The sequence below is a fragment of the Oryzias latipes genome, chromosome 16 (assembly GCF_053564925.1).
Source record: "Oryzias latipes strain Hd-rR chromosome 16, Olatipes_Hd-rR_3.1".
NCBI lineage: Eukaryota > Metazoa > Chordata > Actinopteri > Beloniformes > Adrianichthyidae > Oryzias > Oryzias latipes.
Genome location: NC_136252.1, coordinates 2,503,728 through 2,522,980, shown reverse-complemented (window position 1 = coordinate 2,522,980; position 19,253 = coordinate 2,503,728). Strand labels below are relative to the sequence as shown.

The window sequence follows — 19,253 nt, the reverse complement described above, 5'->3', positions numbered from 1 at the left end:
GTCACATGTTTACCTTTAAAAACTATAAACTTTGTTAAAACATAGAAGTAAAATGTTTGAATTAAAAAGGTACAAAGAAGACAAGCAGCAGCCTAGCCTGTCCTACGTGTGAAGGTGCTAACCACGCAGGTGCAGAAATCACGCGTGCAGATAAACACCTCATTCAAGCCTAAAGGACGATGCTATCATGTCGTTTCAGAAACATCCCATAAAGTGGAGGAACTCTTAGTTCTTCTATCAAGGCCACTTTGGCCCCCAAATATAACTGTTAGTCGTAGGACTGAGCCTAAAAAATATAATTACTGAAAATAAATGACTCTTTCTGAGGTTGTTATCTATTCAACATATTTATGAATTGATTTGTCTTTAAAATAAAGAAGACACAAAATGAAAAATGCTTTGTTTCATTATAGTAAAATTAGTGACTTAATAGTTACAGTTTCAGCTCTGTTCAGTTAAAATGATCAAATAAGTTTTTATGTAATTAAAACATTTTCCATGTATGCGTCCCAATAGAGTTCCTAAAAGTGAAGAGGCTCTGACTTCCATTCATAAATTAGAGATGAAATTTGAATAAATACAAGTTTGTTTTCATTGTTTGTCTTAAAAAACGTCCCATTACTAAGAACCAAGACTGAACATTCATGGAGTTTGCATGAATAAAATTGTAAATTCTTTAATTGCAGTTTTATCCACACAAAAATAGCAGAATATGGTTTTGATGAATCCTCATTCATTTTCGTAGTAAATATCTATTCCACATTGATGTAAAAAAACACTGCAAAGGGTTGAACCTCCGCTTTAAAGTGAGTATTTTTCAAAGCTACGCAGAAAGAAGAAAGTTGTCACTAAGTGATAGGAATTTCTTTCCCATCGGGCGTTTGTTTCCTCTGATCAGCGTCTTCAGCCTCCCTGCAGAGAGGCAGACGGGTTCTGATCACAGGCCACTTAACCCCCCCGTCAGCCCGTCACCAGCAATTCCTCTGGGTGGAACTTGGCTCGGCTCACGAGGCCCCAACTCTTGGTCTTTACATGTGAAGGGAAATTTGGCTGCTGTTTGTTCTTCACGTGGCGCCCTCCTTTCATCTGCCAAGTCAGAGGAAGTGTTGCGTAATTTGGGCTGACAGGCAGATCACTTTGATTGGTGGCTGAAGAATCAAAGCGTTTTGGCAGCGTCTGTTGATTACAGAGCAGAGTCTCTGCTGAAGTCACACGGCAGCAGCTGCACAGCGGCTTCCACATGTGACTGAAATCAGCACATCCAGCTCCTCTGAAGTGGCTCAAAAAAACCTTTTTCTGTCATTTTGCTCCATTGACTCACGTCCCCCTCCCAGAATGTCCCGGTCCAAAGGCCCAGCTGTGAAGCGATCAGCTGTTTGTTCCTGGGGGGTCTTTGTGATGGATGTATTTAGATGGCAGCAAAAGAACAGCACTTACGCTGCCACGTCTTTTTACATCACAGGGAAGTCTGTTTGTGACGGCGGCGTTCAGGACGCCTGCGCTCCAGCTGTTGGACGGAGGCAGATCCGCCACCGCGTCCTAAGGGTCACCAAAACAATAATCAACAGCAAATTAGAGCTTCATCTTTTAGTCTCTTTTGAAATTGTTCCCAGTGGTCCCTTAATGATGATTATGGCGAGTTGAGTGTTTTCTATCTGGGACTTAGTTTCTGCAGCTGTAAGTTGGTGCAGAGCAACCCCGCCCCCTCTTCTCTCTATTACAGCCCCTCACATCTCCCTCCTAACCTAACCAGTGAAACAAAAGTGGCGAGCAGACACCAGCTCGGGCGGGGAAACCCCGTCGTCTGCAGGGGGGTCATCAGAATGGAGCAGAGCAGAGTCTGTGTCCTGCCAGCGTATTTTTTCTACCACACAAACATGATCCTTTTCAAACAGCGTTTGTTGGTACAGTTTAGATTTTGTGTTATTGCTTTTGTACTTTTCTTCTTGTTAGGGTCACCAAAACATATTTATATTTCTTCTGTTTGATGATGTCTAATAGCTTTTTGGCCGTAATGTCTTTAAAAGTTGACTGAGTGGGTCGCTAGAATGACCACTCCTCTTCTTCATCCATGGTTACATGAAGTGTAGAAAAGGTTTTTGCAAATTCTAGCTTTGTCAGCTTCTCACTTTTTCTATAATCTTTCATTAAATTGGTCGTTATCTTTTGTTGCTTTACCGCGTTGTTTATACTAACAATATTTACTAAAAATGTCTCCATATTTCACTGAACTATGGATATTTGATGAAAGATTTGTGAAGAAGCTGAACTCAACATGAAGCATATAATAAGAATTGTTCTTGTGTGTTTTTAACATGTTCTTCTAGAATTATTTTCGTGTGATGAGGGACATGCATATAAAGAAAATTAAGATTAAAAACGGAGTTTCTGAATATTTCTTTATTCAAATATTGGGGAATCGGGAGAGGACGAAAAAATACCAGATCTTATTTGTGGCGTAGAAAATACGCCGGGCGGGATTTAAGCTCCATTCTGATGCATCGACTGTCACGATGAATGGATCCATTAACCTGTCAGTATTACTGGAGATTTTAAAACAACTCCTGCCGCTCTGCAGAAACTATGTCCCAGAAAACAACACAGGTCTTTTGATGTGGGCTGAAAACGGCATTAACATAATTAATAGACTCCTCGGAACATTTTTACAGGAAACAAAAAGATGACATGAGTGAGAATATTAAATTTTTGACAGCAATTGAACAGAGAAAAGTGCGACTTCCACAGGCAGGAGATGTGATTGTCCTCTGAGATCCTGGTTGGTGGGAAAATGCTACGTTACAATAGACACTGTCTCTTGACCAGAATCATCTGACTTTTTTGTGCTTTTTAACTCAAATCACTTTTAATATTTTCCAATAAATATCTAATAAAATATGTCTTGAGTCAAATAAACTGTAAACTCTAGTGCTGAAGAAATCATTTCCCAAATCAATGGCAGACTCTTTCAGTAATTTGGATGTTATTTCTGTCGGTCAAGCATTGGGTCTGGTATCTTCATGTTCTCTTCTGTCACAGAAACCCCCGTTTTCTCTCATCACCAAGCAGACTGAGCTCAGATTGGCTATCTGGGTCAGTGATTCTAGCAGGACCAGTGGGTTAGGGCTAGCTGCTGCTGCTGCTGCTGCTGCTGCTGCTGCTGCTGCTGCTGCTGCTGCTGCAGCTGCTGCAGCTGCTGTTGCTGCTGCTGCTGCTGCTGCTCTCATTTTCATGGTTTTGTTGAGTTTGCCTTATATTCTTGGTATTTTTCTAACCCTTGTTGTTCCTGTAATATTAGGACTGAAACCTTTTCCTGTTTAAATCAGTTGGAGGGAGTTTATCTCCACCCAGCTCACTACCATGCATGCCTTTAGCCTCATGGTCAGATGGAAGTCACCTTTGAGCTGTTTCTGGTTTGACGTTTTTCTGGCTCATCAGAAACATTTCCTGTCTGCCAACACGGCTCCAGTTCTGTGCCGGGTAATGGCTCTTCTCCTGACGCGAGTCATCCAGGGTTGGAGGGCGGAGCTTGTTGAGAACGCACACTGTCATGACATCATCCGCAGAGCTTTGGTCTCCGAGTTAACAGTTCCCATTTGCTCTCCGCTTTTGCCCCTGCCACCCCCTCTGAGGGGTTGTGAGATGACTGTCCATGGAGGTGAGCTCATCACCTGTAGGCGGGGCTGAGGCTGTCATGATAGAATAACAGGCTGGAGATGCAGAGTGGGAGCTATGATTGGGGGGGGGGGGAAACCTTTCATTGGCTCTTCACCCCAGGAACTAAAACCCTTAAAGTTCATCATCTTTTGATCTATTTTCAAACAATCCCAGTGGTCTTGTAATTAGGATTATGCCAGTTTTTTTTTCTCTGTGCTGTTTTTTAGGACATAGATCAACACCCCTTCCCCTCCTGGTTACTGAGAGTTCTCTGTTTACATGCTCTCCTGCTAGTTTACAGCCCTTTGTGAGCGTGTGGCCCGCCCAGCATATTTTCTACCTCACAAATAGCTTTTTCGTACAGCAGTTTTTTCGTCTGCTCCTGATTTACAACAATTCAAGTAAAGAAGGACTCAGAAATCCAATTTGAGCTTAATTTTCTTTACATATGTCCTTCATCATGAGGAAAATGCTACAGGAACATGTTAGAAACACCAAAAACACAATGTGCATCAGAACTGATGCACATTGTGTTTCTGATGTTTGATTCCTGGAAATGTTCCAAAATAAGAGCAGGAATCTTTTCAAAGGAAACTTGCTTACTGTCTCGTTTAAAGCTTCAAGCATTAATCCTGATCAGGGACATGCACAGGATTTTAGAGGGACGGGGGCTCAGAGTCAGAAAAGGGCAGCAAAAACACATTTTTTTGTCCCGTAGACCAGTGGTCTTCAACCCCGGGCCGCAGGCAGAAAACAAATGCATATGTTCACTTCGATAATTTCCGTTTTTGTTTTTTTTCTCGATACTGACAGAAGTTTTATTTTGGAAAACTACCGGATTCTGTTCACCACGTCAGTCTGTCTTAAACAGTCATGTGACTTTAAACAGCTGCTCAGAATGCAACGTTAGTAAGTCAAAGCTAAAAACAATAAAACCTATTTGGAAAGTTTCTTCGGGGAGAAAAGAATCAGTGAGGAACCTGAAGAAGAGTTTTCGACTTCACAGAAACATAAAGCTGCTGTTTCCAGACAAAACCAGGAGTTTTCCTCCAAACACGGATTTATTGAGTCAGTTGTTCTCACGGACCAGAAGCTGCGGCGATCAGGTCTCAAATGTTTCACACAGGGAGATAAGAAAATTGCAAACATTTATGTTTATATTATATTTAGAAAATACCAGTTTTACGATGGTTGTCTCATTTTATTTGGCTTTATTTATTCATCACGCCTTAGTCGGACGTGGTTAAAGTTAGCGTCCGGTTTTTAGCATCCACTTTGACGTCTTCATCTTCGTCACAAAGTCTAAGTTTAAACCAGCAGCAAACATTTGACAGAATGAAGATTCAGTCAAAAAAAAGTTGTCGACCTGAAGATGTTTCTGATCTGAGGAAACTTGTAAAAAGGGAGATTAATGGGAAATTAGGAATCTGTTAAGAAACTTTAGCACAGAAAATGTTCACCTGTTAAAAAGAAATACTCAATGAATCAGGATTTCTGTAAAAACAAAATGTGAATAATTTTTTTGCTTTGAAAGTTGATCTGAGACTTGGTTGAGTTCTTAGTGTTATAATAATATTCTATGAAAGAAAAAGAAACTGTAAAGTTGCTTTTATTGAATTTTTACAAATCAGAAACAACTTCTACAAATCAACAAGTTTCCTTCACCGAATCCTCGTCATCTGCACACAAAAACGACAACAACCTACGAATGTTTTATTTTGAAACTAAATCTCTTGTAGCATTTTAATGTGAAAAATAGGGTTTTTCAGAAACCAGAAGCTAAAAATGATCAAAGGCAAACTTCTGCTTCGTTCAGATTTAGATGTATTTATTTTGTTTCCAGTTTTCCTGCATTTTGGTTCTGCATTTTGGTGTGACTCTGCTTCTATGTTGGGATTCACAGCTGATCCTCCAAACACAGACTTTTGTTGTGATTAGAAAGATTTGAATTCAGAAAATTGTGAAACTAAGTGAGTTTAGGAAGGCATCTTTAATCAGAAAATGTTACGTTAAACAATTTAGTGTCAGATCTGTTGCGAGGAAGCTATGAACTCGCCATAGATACTTTTCATTTATTTTGAAAATCCCCCAGTGTTTTATTTTGAAGCTTCCTGTCTGTGCTATCTGCTCTGTGTGGAACTGATGTTCAGACGTCTGGCAAAACTAAAAAGGGACTCCTTGTCCAACAGAGAGCATTTTTCTAAATATGAACCATATTTAAGCTCGTTAAATCAGTGGACGGTGACTAGTTAGACCAGAACTCTCAGATTCACATCGTCTCCTTACTGCCCCTCGCCAGATCTCAGTGGGGCAGCAGTTTCTCTCGCCGCCCCTGGCCGCCCCTAACTCTTTCTGGCGGCTGAGTCCAAGCGGAGCCGCAACGACAGAAGCGGCAGATCAGAACTCTGTATTACTAGAAAATGGGTTTGATAGAATATCCGGGGGATTTTATAGCCACACTTTTTCTTGTATCTCTAACAGAAATGTATTATTGTTAATAAAATAATAAAGAAAATAACAGAGGGCACTGGGAAAAAAGGGCAGGTGCTCAAGCACCCCCTAGGGTGGTATGAGTGCTCGTGGTTTCATCCCAGAGTTCCTCCTAACATCTTGCCAGTGGATATTTGCCTTAAGACTGTAAACTTCAGCCAGTCCTGGAGTCAGAATGGGTTCCCTGCAGATACCACTGGCTGACTAGAAGCTGCTGTTCTGTTCATCCAAAGGTGCCGGTGTGTTGGGAAGCTTCCAGATTTGAATGACTGGAGAAATAAAGGCCTGACGAAGAACCCCAAACAGGCTTTCTGCTCTGCACCACGTCAGCCAGTAAAAGCTCAGAAACTCCCCCCGTCCTGCCTGAGACCAATGAGGAAGGCTTTCATACAGGCCACGCCCACTGCAGGGAAGAAAAGGATTGACATGTGGGTAATCCAGCCGCACGGGAGCAGTGTAATGTGGCCGAGGCAGCAGGAACTCCGACTGCTTTGGCCTACCTGATAGGAGCTGTCACACTGCAGCACACTGAGGTCAGTGGACTATCTGCTGCCTCTGGTGCTCAATGCATCAAAAACAAGGAAGTCAGTGTAGTTTTATTATCCCAAACGGTATCAAGTTAGCTTTGAGTGAGTCAAAAAGTGCAGACTGGGAGGAAGAAGTCTACTGGAGGGATGACAGTGGGATGAAACTGGATTGCTTTTTCAGAATGTGAAGATACGTGTGTTTATAGTGGGGGGCTAGTTTTAGTCAACAGGGCCTAAACGTTCCACAGCTGTGGATCCTGCAGAACCTTTTAGGGGCGGCCGTGGTGCAGTGGCAGCCCGTCGACCTCTGATCGCAAGATTGCAGGTTTGATTCCCAGCATGTGTTGAAGCATCTTTGGGTACGACACTGAACCCCACCCTGCCTCTGGTGGAAGGTTGGCGCCAGTGTTTGGCAGCGCAGCCCCCACCAGTGTGTAAATGGGACTGAAGAGCCTAAGGCCTTCCAGGAAGGTAGAAAAACGCCAAACGAGTAGACGCCATTTACCATTTTAGAGAGACGCGGATCAAACGTAAAGTTTAAAAAACATGAAGCTAAAACTGGTTGTGGTTTGTTATAAATGTTGACTTTAAGCTGGTTGTGATGAGGTCAAATCTTCTGGACTCGCTGATGCTTGTTTTTATCGTTAGAACAGAATTTGAGTGACTGCATCCATTAGAGGTTAAAGTGTTAAACATGTGTTTAGTCATTAATGCTCTCATGAAACTACATGACCTTTGTGTGATTTTTGCTGCTTGGTGGAGGGCACTCCTGTGTTGCCACGTTACCATGGAAACTCAAGCATCAGCCTCAGACACGGATATTTTTATCATTTGCCGGTCGGTCAGTGCAGCGATGTATTCGTTTCTCACTCATCTGGTGTTCAGTGTCCAAACCACTGAGATAAAGAGGTTTGGTTTTTTTTTAAAAGGTTTTCCAATGTTCCAACCTCAATAATGATGAATTAAAAGAGGAAATTCTCAGATGAAGCCTAACTAAACGCTTACCAGAAGACCAGATGCGTTTGTGAATTCCCCTAATGTCTCATTGTTGGGACCAAACTCTTAGCTTGTCCTGTCAAATTCATTTAGGGGTTTTCTGTTTGTGGAGGTTTCATCTTTTTAGCAATTGATCACATTTGTATCCTAAAACTAATCTTTGAATGCTTAGAGCTCTGATTTGTGAAGAAGTGCTTCACAAACTAATTCAGAGTCCCACTGTAAATGGAACTTAGCTGTGAGGCTGTCTGAACTCCGGTTGATTGAACCGGTTATGAAATAGTTATGTGGAACAACAGCTCAGAAAGGATGTAAATGTGGATCTCCATGGGATCAGTCCTTATTCCTTGTTGTCACCCTTTTAATGTCTGGGGGGGGCCTAGAGGAGCATAACATCAAAGTAAGGTTTTCTATGTTATCTTAAATTAATAACAAAACATCTAAAGATTGTCTCCATAAAAAAATAACACATTTATTTACAAATGAATAAATACCAAACAACAATAACTTAAAATGTGGAGCAAAAAGGCTTCAGGGTGGACCAAGGCCAAAATAACAAACATAACCCCACCTAACTGAAATCTGAAATCTTACCTGCAAATGAAAAGGGAAAACTCTAACCACCCTAGACTAACACAAACAAGAGAAAACATGTGAAAGAAAATGGCAGTTCACCCCTACAGCGTCACTTAAACATCACCACAAACAAAAGACTACATAAAGTGTTCACAGGTGAACACAAAAACTACAAAGTACAACACAAACTATAAAACAGGTGGAGAAGAGCCACCGGCTGCCGTGGAGACAGGTTGGAGAAAAGCTTCTTCTCCCAAGCTGGAAGTCCACATGGTGCTTGTAACCCTTGTGCTATCCTAAGCACTTGAACATTAGGAGTTGGGTCATCTAGACCCACTAGACCAGGGGTCGGGAACCTATGGCTCGCGAGCCATATATGGCTCTTTTGATGGTCACATGTGGCTCGCAGACAAATCTTTAATTATACTTTTTTTTTTCTTTCATTAGACCAGTCCTTCTCGGGCGCAATGCGATGCCAGAGGCGCGCAGTAGTAGCGGTGCTTAGAGAGAAAACTATCAGTTTACTGTTATCTATTATTTCACAGAGTTTGTACCAGCTGAAAACCTGTGAATTGCCGTGCCTAAAACTGCGCGCTCTCGTCTCTGAGAAAGAGCGCGCAGATGCGGGGACGGGGTGTGTGAGGGAGAAAGCAGAGGGTGGGGCTGAGGTGTTGTGGGGACAGGCAGCAGGTGAATCGCGCAGGGATTGTAAAAACGTAAAACCCGCTGCCCGTCACTCACTGCAGCGTGTGAGTGTGTGTTTGGCTCCGCGTCTGCATGTGATCAGTCTGCCTCACATCTACAGAACATTCAGACCTACGATGACGTTTAAAGTCTCAACGCCTGAACGAAGCAGAAACTCACCACGTATCAACCAGACTAGACCATCAGCAAAACTACCACGAGAAATACTCATCATTTATTAGCAACAGAATAACAATGTTATTAAAAGAATCCACAGACTTATTGTACTTTAAAAATGTTGAATTTACATCAAATGCACACATTCATTTGTATATTTAGTTTTAAACATATTGTCGCGGACTGAGTTTAACTTGGCTGTCGGGCCGCGTTAAAAGTTCTGGGGTTCATTGAAGGCATCAAGCAGAGATCTGATTGGCTCTCTGTTCTGTCGCTCAGCCTGTTGTTAGGTAGTTTGGACCAATGGGGTTCAGCTGTGGGCCGAATAAGGAAAATGGGAGGGGCTGGAGCGGGAGCAGGGGAATATATAGTTGGGAGAAGCGCTCTCGTGTCGGCGGGAGAGATTGAGGAGTTGCTGAATTAATTGTACGGCGTTTGTTGTGGTCTGCAGTAACCAGAATAAAGAACCTTAAGAGAGGTTAAGTCTCCGTGCCTCAGTGTGGGAAAAGGACACTACATTATTGTATGGCTCTTTCGAAATTACATTTCAAAATATGTGGCATTTATGGCTCTCTTGGCCAAAAAGGTTCCCGACCCCTGCACTAGACAGAGTGCCAAACCTTTTGTGATCTTCACTGGTGTACATGTACATTACATGAAATCCTCTTCACCTTTATCCACCTCTGTCATGGTAGGGAGAACACATCCATGTAAGGATTGGGTCATCTGGACCCCATAGGATAGCACAAGGGTTAAAGGCTGCCGCCATCAGTTTGGGTCCAATGGGAGTCACACCCTTTCCAGAACCACACCAGAAAGTAATCAGAGACACACAAAGATCCACAAAAACAAAGTCCTCCTCTGATACGGAAATGATATACACCGATGTTTTTTAACCAGTGTACCGTGGAATATTACCCATTTACTGATCTAAAAACATTTCCATCTACAGGATATCAGCTCTGTGTTCATCCAAACAGGCCCTGATGAAACACTGAGTAGTTAGGAATATGAAAGACCATAAAATACTTTTTTCTTTCTGTTTATTTGATTCTATTAAAGACACTTTGATAAGAATGACGGTACCGCGATTTAGCCGTAGCTTCAGCTGTTTGCGGAAAAGTCCCGCCCCTTTAACTGTCTCCACCAATCATTCTTGGAGGCTTAATCACACGTCATCAGTCTGACCAATCAGAAGTGGTTAAAGTCTTCTATTCCTTCTTCTGGTTCTGCTCATAAAGTCTCTCAGTTCCAACAAAAATAGCAGCTAAAGCTCGTCTTTAGCGGTGTAGCTTTCCACAGAATCCTGTGTCAGACCGTGGAACAAGTGAACAAAACAATGAAGCTCAGAGACGCGAGTCTTTCTTCCATCTGCGGCTATCGCACTGCATCTCCCATGATGCTTTAGGTTAAAGTGACAGCATCTCAGTGTACAATGAGTCTTCCCTGTTAAACGTCTTGAAACCACAACGAGCACACATCAAACTGTTTTTAAATCTTCTTGATGAAATCAGAGGTCAACAGTTTAGTTCTCCTTCAAGTTGGGGTTTTCATTAAACAGCCAAACATCCCAGAGTTTGTTAATAAAGATAAGATAAAGATACTTTATTGATCCCAGCTTGGGAAATTCAGTTGTTGCAGCGTCGGCGTTAGGCTCAAGATACAAACTTACACACAATAGATGACAGAGAACCAGAACAATCAATCGGAAAGAAACATCAGTGAATTAGAACAATCAGATTGCATGCCACATCAGGAGAGAGAAAATAGACGGACCATAAATGAGTTTATCTATTGCACATGGATGACAAGTTATTGGAGAAGGAGCTCCTCTGACCGTCCAGTACAGGATGGAGAGGATGCTCAGGATTATCCATGATGGATACCAGTTTATTTAAAGTCCTCTTCTCCATCACAGATTCAAATGTGTCCATTTTACAACCAATTACAGAGCCAGCTCTTCGGATCAGTTTGTTCAGTCTATTACTGTCCCTAGCCGATATGCTGCCCCCCCAGCAGACCACAGAGAAGAACAGAGTGCTGGCCACAACAGACTGGTAGAATATTTCAAGCATCTTGCTGCACACGTTGAAGGACCTTAGCCTCCTCAGGAAATGGAGTCTGCTGCTGGCCTTCTTATACACAGCAGTGCTGTTGCTCTTCCAGCTCAGTCTGTTGTCGATGGTTACTCCCAAGTACTTGTACTCCTCTACCTCTGCCACATCTCTGCCAAGGATGTTGAGAGGCTGGGAAGCTGGTGGTTTCTTCCTGAAGTCCATCACCATCTATCGTTCCATCGTTCCAAGTCATCTTTCTAATTGAAACACTTTAATAACGTCTGGATTATTTTATGTGTTAAACTTAAGAAGAAGTAATAACAACATTTAAGAAACAGGATTGAGGTGAAGTGGCCAACAGACACAATTAAACTAGATTCAAACCATTTAATTATCTAAAAAGAAATAAAGCATTTTTGTTAAAGTTTTCAAAGACTTCATCTTTGATTAAGACAAAAGAAAGCTTCAAACTTCACATAACACTTCTAAATTTTCACTTTTTGTTCAGCTACAGAAAACGTAAATATAATGTTTGTCTTTTTTTGTGTAAATTTCATCAAACATATTGTAATCATAATTGTTTAAAAATTAAAGTTGCCTTTACACCAACATTGAAATAAGTAAATAAAAATACTTATTTAGAAAGAAAATATTTGTTTTTTTTGTGAGGTTACATAAAATTGCATGTTAATAAACTGGAGGGAAAACAACTACCAGGGTAAAATGTCAAATAATTTAGTTAAAAATTATTACTGAAAACTAACTTAACGTTTATTACAACTTTTATAAAAAAAAACTGCTGAAACATCCGGCAAACAGCCGTAACACTCCTGACAGTCTGACAATGCTCTGCATTGCTAATTTTATGAATATTATTTTGAATTACATATGCATCCTTACCTTTTGCTTTTTGTAAATAGTATTTGCTTACATTTTAGGTAAAAGTTTAACCCGATACAGCCACACAAATGAAGAGTGTTATCTACATATTGACATATAAAACCATACTGGACGATAAAGCTAAAAAAACACATTGTTGTGCTCTTTCAAGCTCCCTTTTAGACCTCACAGAGACTACAGTCGGCAGGCCACACGTTGGCTTTGCTCCATTCTGATGCATCCATTTGTAGACAAATAAGTCCATGTTTGATTTCCTCGTCCGAGCTAGCATCGGGGTTAAAACTGTAGGGCTGGGTGCATTTTTGTTGCACCTGTAATGTTAGGCTGGTGTTGTGAGGGGCTGTAGGCTAGTGGGAAGGAGTGTAAACAGTGGGACAATGCCCAGAACTCAGAGGTGAATTTCTAATGAACTACTGCCGCTCTGCAGGAACTATGTCCTAGAAAACAACACAGGTTTCGTGGTTTTCAACAGAAATAGAACAGTTTCACATATTTAAGCAGCTTAATTGTACTTAAAGATATTTGTAAATAGTTTTTTTATTATTCATTAATTTTTTCTTAAATTATAAGGAGTTGGATGTTTATAGGATATTGTTGATGTCAGAAGATAGCTTCATCTTCTTGAAAAAGACTTCTGTCATGTGGGGTTCTGCTGCACAATTGTTTGATGGGTTGTGTGAACTAAAGAAAGAAATACACAAAACCAGGAATAAAAGATCTAAAGCTGAATCATGTCTGGGAGAAATATCAGCAATAATAATAGCATTGATAAATCTGTCAGTAGAAATAGTAAAACATGTACCCACTAGGCACGGACACATTACATATCATGGCTAAATCAAAGCTTAAAGCTATTGACGTACACATGAATCCACAGAGATCTATTGCACATTGGCGTTTGGATCTCTAGCAGACAACTTTCTCACAGCTAATCATGTTGCTGTCCCATCATGCCTTGCACAATGTAAACAAGCCATTTGGGTTGGTTCTTCCCAAGATGTCTGTTATTAGACATCTATGTCTGTTAATAGACATCAATTGTAAATGTCTGAGACATCTGGACGTCTCAGACAACTGTTATTTGTTATTCTGTTAGATATCTACCAATAGTGTTCTACATATAGAGGTCTCCTACACATCTTCCTGTAGACATCTAATCTAATTACATTTTCTAGATATAAATTAGAACAGCCAAGTCAAACATGTTTCTGTCATTGTTATTTTGGTGTGCCGTCAATCTTTTTCTCCTTTTATTATCAAATATAAACATGACAACATTGTTGTTGAATCCACTTCTTTTTCCTAATCTATACAGTTCTATACTTTAAGAACTTTGTGTCATGATTCCCGGAACGTGGCGGACCCAGGTGCTGAAACCCAGAAACAAGACTGGCAAGTAGCAGGTAGGAAGAGTTTAATTAGATTCCTCTCCAAGAAGTTTCTGCTTGAGATGGCGATGGTTCAGAGATGGCTGTGGCGTGTGGCGAGGGTGGAGGAGTTAGTGGATCAGCGATGACCGAGACGTCTGCCGTATTCCAAGGGTTTTGGTTGTAGAGGGTCCACCTGATGTCACTCGTGATGAGATTTTCCTGTAGCAGGAGAACAATGTTAGGGCAAGAACGAGGGCAGGGTAACAGCAGAGCAAAGCTAGACGTGAGACCAGGGTAGTCACCATAGAGGGCAACGATCTGGCGTTGAATGATGGGTTGAGTCTCCTTTTAAACAGCAGGGCTGATGAGGTTGAGTGGCAACAGCTGGAGGTGGTTGGGAGTGGAACTGAGATGGAGGGGGAGGAGACTGACCAGACCATGACACTTTGCCTCTGAACAGCAACTAGACTCTGTTGTGCAGCAGAAGATCAGAAAATGTGCTTCAAGCGCATTCTGACAATAGATCAAACCTTTTACCGTCCTTTTGTTCAGTTATATGACAGGTTAAAAATCTAAACAGAAATCCATTTGTTGGATTGTTGTTTTGATGCAAGTTTCTGAGATCTTTAGCCCAGATAAATGTCAGTAGAATTCTTTGCTATTTCTTGGAATGTAGCACTTTGTGATCATTAGTGTCCTGTGAACAAAAGGGCTGCACTGTGGTGTAGTGGGTTGTACAGTGAGAAGAACCTGGTTCAAATCCCAGCTGGAACTGTTCTATGTGAGGTTTGCATGTTCTTCTGCTTCCTCCCACATGTTTCATAGGTTAACTGATGTCTGTAAATTACTCCTGCGTGTTCGTGTGGCCCTGCAACAAACTGGTCCCCTGATTCAATGATAGCTGGATTGGAACCAGCAAACCTGTGACCCCAAAAGGGATTCAGTGGGTTCTGAAGATGAAGGAATGGATGTTAAATTGCAGTTGTAATTTTTTTACCAATAAAAGTATAGAAGAAATCCAAAAATATCCCAAGATTAGATGACTACACGTAGATGTGTAGCAGACCTCCATAAAATAATTAATAATTAAAAATAATTTTTACTTTATTGATCCCACAATGGGGAAATTCTTTCTCCGCATTTGACCCATCCCCTGGGGGGAGCGGTGAGCTGCAGGCTTGTCGCGCTCGTGCATATGTCATTTGGAACACTATTGGTAGACATTTAATAGAGTAACACAATATAGAGTTGTCAGAGAAGTCCTGTAAACATCTACAGTAGATGTATCTAATGGACATCAGTGCATAGTGGGCATAGGTGATCTCTCTTTGTCCAATTCAGACACCAAGTTTAATTTTTTGTGATTGTGAAATACTGTATATACAGAATTCGTGCATATTCTTTCTGATATTCCGCTACTAACATGTATCCATTATTTGTAGCTCTAACATAATCCAGTGTAGGCCCTACTTTGGCAGCAGAAGGACTGTTCGTCATTGATTCACATGTGGTGTTCCCAGCAGGTCAGCAGAAGGAGCGCTGTGCTGTTGCTATGCAGAATTCAGCGGGCTCTCAAACACACCGCAGCCACGCTCTGCTCCACAGGGGCTGCGTGTGATGAGATTTAAATTAATTCTGCGTCAATCCAAAATTCTGCCTCCATCTTCCTCCTGCTGGGACAGGAGCTGCATTTGTGGCGGTGTTCCTGCTCACCCACACCAGTATGACAGACGCATTGTTCTCACCTCTGGTGGGACTGATTAATGGATTAGGAAAGTCGAGGGAGGGAAGATAGTAAAGAATGCAAAGCAACAAAAACTTCTTGCTTCAGTGAGCAGATTTCTGGAGTAGTAAGACTGTAAAGTGACGTCACTTTAGGCTCGGTGTGGGTGCAGCTCGTGGTCTGTGCTGCTTATTTTTGGAGCCGTGGTGAGATCGACTGTTCTCTTCTTCCTGTACGACTCCAGCAGCATTTTTTTTCCTACAAGGACTCGAGTTCACACTTATTTTTTTATGTTTTAGCCTTATTTGAAGTTCTGGCACAAGATGCTCACAAATAACTGCATCCCACCTTGTTTTATTCACTCACTATTGTTCATGTCGTCATGCAGCGATACAAGTTTAGCCTAAGTGCATCTTTTTTTGTTACAACTCTAGCTTTCATCTGCCCTATCAAAGACGCCTCGTTTTGAGGTTGCATGCTGACATCTCTGACTCATCTGCACTGCCTTGTTCACTGCGGTTTGAAGAAACCTCCTTTCTGAACCCCATCATATTTCTGACACGTCCCGTCATCCGTCCGTCCTTTCGCGTCCCAGTCGAATGCAGCTATCGATCACAACCATATTCCCCTTGATTGGGCCAGACTGCAGCCTAAGCTTATTACTGCCAAGGCTAATAAACGTAACCTCTGCACCGTGTCTTCATGCTAAAGTTTTCAGAAAAGGGGGGTCCACTGTTGCAGTGCAGTGATCCTCCAGCTAGATCGATAACTGGAAAGCAGATACAGGCGTGTGGCCAGGCAAGATGAAGCCGAGGAGGATTCATACAAGTTTAATGATCCTTTAGGCTGGGGTCCAGATCCCACTGGAAACTTAGCGACTGATTGGCTCAGACAAACGGATGGAGCAGGCTGACCTGACCAAACACCCACTCTGATGGATGAACATCCTCTTTTGGGTGTTTTTAACATGTTCTTGTGACATTTTTTCTAAAAATGGAGGACATATATAAAGAAAATTAAGCTTAAAATAGCGTCACTGAGTATTTCTTCATTCACATTGTTGTGAATCAGGAGCAGATGAAAAAATACTGTTTGAAAAAGAGAGTTTTTGTGAGGTAGAAACTAAGATGGGCGGGCCACTAGAGTCCTTCTGTAGTCCTTTCTGTTGTAGACCAATAGATCCATGTACGTCTACGGTTTCCTGGTTTTTCCCATCATTGTATTCCACAGAGCTCAGGTTGTGTTAGCAGACAGAGGACAGTCATGTTTAGAGCGTGGGGGTGGCTCCATGTGTGCAGTGTTCATTCTTTTTTAACTAGTTGAACAGAACCTTTAGAACGCACTTAACCTTCCTGCCTCTAAATAATCTGAATAATCTCTTCTACAATCTGCTCTGTGATGAAGAGGATTTCCTAAAGCAAAGATCCTGATTACATTTTATAAAATGTGTTCAGTTTTTAATGTTTTTATAGGCCAAACAGGGGACGTACAGCCTCTGCCACAGGCTTGAAAACAGGACTGACTTCGTCCGGCTCTGTTGCTATAGTGATGCCATGGAAATGAGGATGCCTTTCTAATGACGCCTAAGTCGCTGTTTTAAGGAGTTGACACATCTTGAGACAGTGAATCGAGCCGCACACGACAAGATCTGGGTTTCAAAGGTCAGAGTGTCGTTTACTTTTCAAACAGAAGGGCGAGATGACACGCAGGAGCTGAAAATACTCAAAATAAAAGAAATGATATGTCTGTCAGGGGTGGGGTTTTTTTTCTTCATTCAATGTTCAAAGAATATTTACTTAAGTTTCCTCTTCAGAGTGATTTTAAGGGTGGAAACTCACTTAAAGAGAGTTTCTATGGATTTTTCTACTTGCTAAATGATAACCTGTTCCGATCACTTGGAAGAGATTCAAACCAGTAATTAATGGGCATTTGTACCACTTTTTTAAGTCTAGTAGCAGTTTTGATTGGTAATCTAAACTGCTGTCGGTCATTCTTATCCTAATTGTAACCAGCAGACATGTATAGTTAAAAGTCTTTATTGTGACTTTATCTAATGACTGTTTGAAGGATGAAACAAAACTTTTCAAAATTAAGGTCTGATTTAATTCAACACTTGATTACTGTATTTTTTATAGTTCTCTTCTCGTCTGTGTAGCAAAAGACAAAAAAAGAAACATTTAATGCAACAAATAAATAGAGATTTTCAAATATATAACCTCAATGATAATCTGACCTTTTTTTTAAATGTATTCAGTTTGTAATATTGGCTAAATATTAGATAAAAATGTGGTTAATACCCTAACTGGTATTTTCCTCTTAAACTTTATTTATAAAGTTTGTGAGTTCAGATAATAATCTTGGTGTTTGCAACTGAAATAGTAAATGAGTGAACTTTATCTACAATGTTTATAGCAATAACAGTCAATGACACATCTTTACATCAGAGTGCTGTTGTGTGACACCAAGACTCTCTGGTGTTAGTGGAAAGCCAAAGAAACATCTCTATGAGGTTGTGGTTAGTCAAATCATATTGTATAATTTTTTTAACGAATTTATTTGTGTAATGAAGCAGTATTTAGCTAAATGTTTAGCTCCTATAAACAAGCATTGTTGTCCTCACAGACTCGTTACTTCTCCTTTATCCTCCACTCGTTACCCATATTAATCATAAAAGACAGCGGCCTACACTCCTTAAACCGTCAGACTGCAAAGACCAAAGAGCTGTCAAAGGACACCAGGGACAAGACCTGCTTACCTATTGCAGATTCAGTCATCCCAGTCTGGTGCAGGTCAACAAGACCACACCTCCCTTGCTCAGTCAGCCTCCGCTAGCCCCACCCCCTTTTTGTTGAACCTTTTTTTTTAAATCTGGCCTGAGAGTGGAGTCAGCCTCCAACTGCCCTGATGTTTTACCTTTTAAAAATCCTATGATGCGATTTGGTGTATTTTGTTTTTTTTTACATTCTGACTCTCAGTTGAAATGTTTTAATAGTCGACATAACAGACCAAACAGTGATTCCCACATACTTTTCCTGTCACCTTAAGGTAGTACAGCTGGATTTTCTAATGTAAAGAAGGAGAATCTGTATTTCTTTATTACTTCATGTTTTTCCAACCTTTCTTGAAAATTCCAGCACTGATATTAACATTTCTGATTTTTTTAGAATCAGAAATTCTTGAACGCGTGTTCAGCCTGTGGTGTTCACACTGGACAAGCAGGGAGGGGCTTCTTCTTCTTTTTTCTATTGTTTACTAGCGCATGTCCGCCCCTTACAGTTGGAAGAGGTTTGATGCAAAGTGTTGATGCGGTTTAAATCTCGCCAATCTTGCTTCCGGCTTTTCTTTCCTGGCTCTTTTCTGATATATAAAAGACTCTGTTTCATATAACTCTGGCCGGGCACACGCCGCAATCATTATTCCCCCCTCCTTAATCAATTTTCAAACGGTTAGCACTCCCGTGAATTAAAAAGGACCCCACCCATACCTCACTACCAGATCCAAGTCCCTGATTGGTCAAATTTCCACCTGGCTTAGAGCCCAAAAACGGTCATAAAAACGTACATAGCTATGCGTGAACAAGTTTTAAAAGTGGAAGCCTGAAACTCGCGTCTACATAGACTTTTCAGTGGAAGTGATGACTGAAACATGCATTGCTGAGTTTGGTGTACACGTAGCTTCAAAGCATAGACATATCAGTAAATGAACAGATCAATTCTGGCGTCATCCTTTGACACTGCCCTACTTGAAGCCTAAATTGTCAGCTCACGGCACCGCCATATTGGCTGGAGTTAAGTCCGCCTAACCCAGCCATACCAAGTACGGGGAAAAGAGTTAGGACCGGATGAAGTCGTTTTTTTCCTCTTTTGTTTTTGTCCACGCCCACAGTTTACACAAGTCCATGTGCCCTCCATGCTAACGTTAACCGCTTTAGCTAAATTCTCCAGCAAGCCAACATGGACGAGTTGATCCTGAAGCTAAAACGGAGGAAATTAGCTAAACAGCTCTGTTCCCAGAATCCACTGCAATCATCAACTGTCAATCATAAAACCACACACTTTCATTAAGCTAAAGTAGATGGTGGTGTAAAAAAATAAATTAA

At 41.2% G+C, this 19,253-nt stretch overlaps 1 protein-coding gene across 2 annotated transcripts in view; it reads left to right on the top strand.

Moving 5' to 3' along the window:
* The window catches only part of zhx2a (zinc fingers and homeoboxes 2a), a 30,427-nt gene that overhangs the window by 1,892 nt on the left and 9,282 nt on the right, over positions 1-19,253 (top strand). The window lies entirely within an intron of this gene.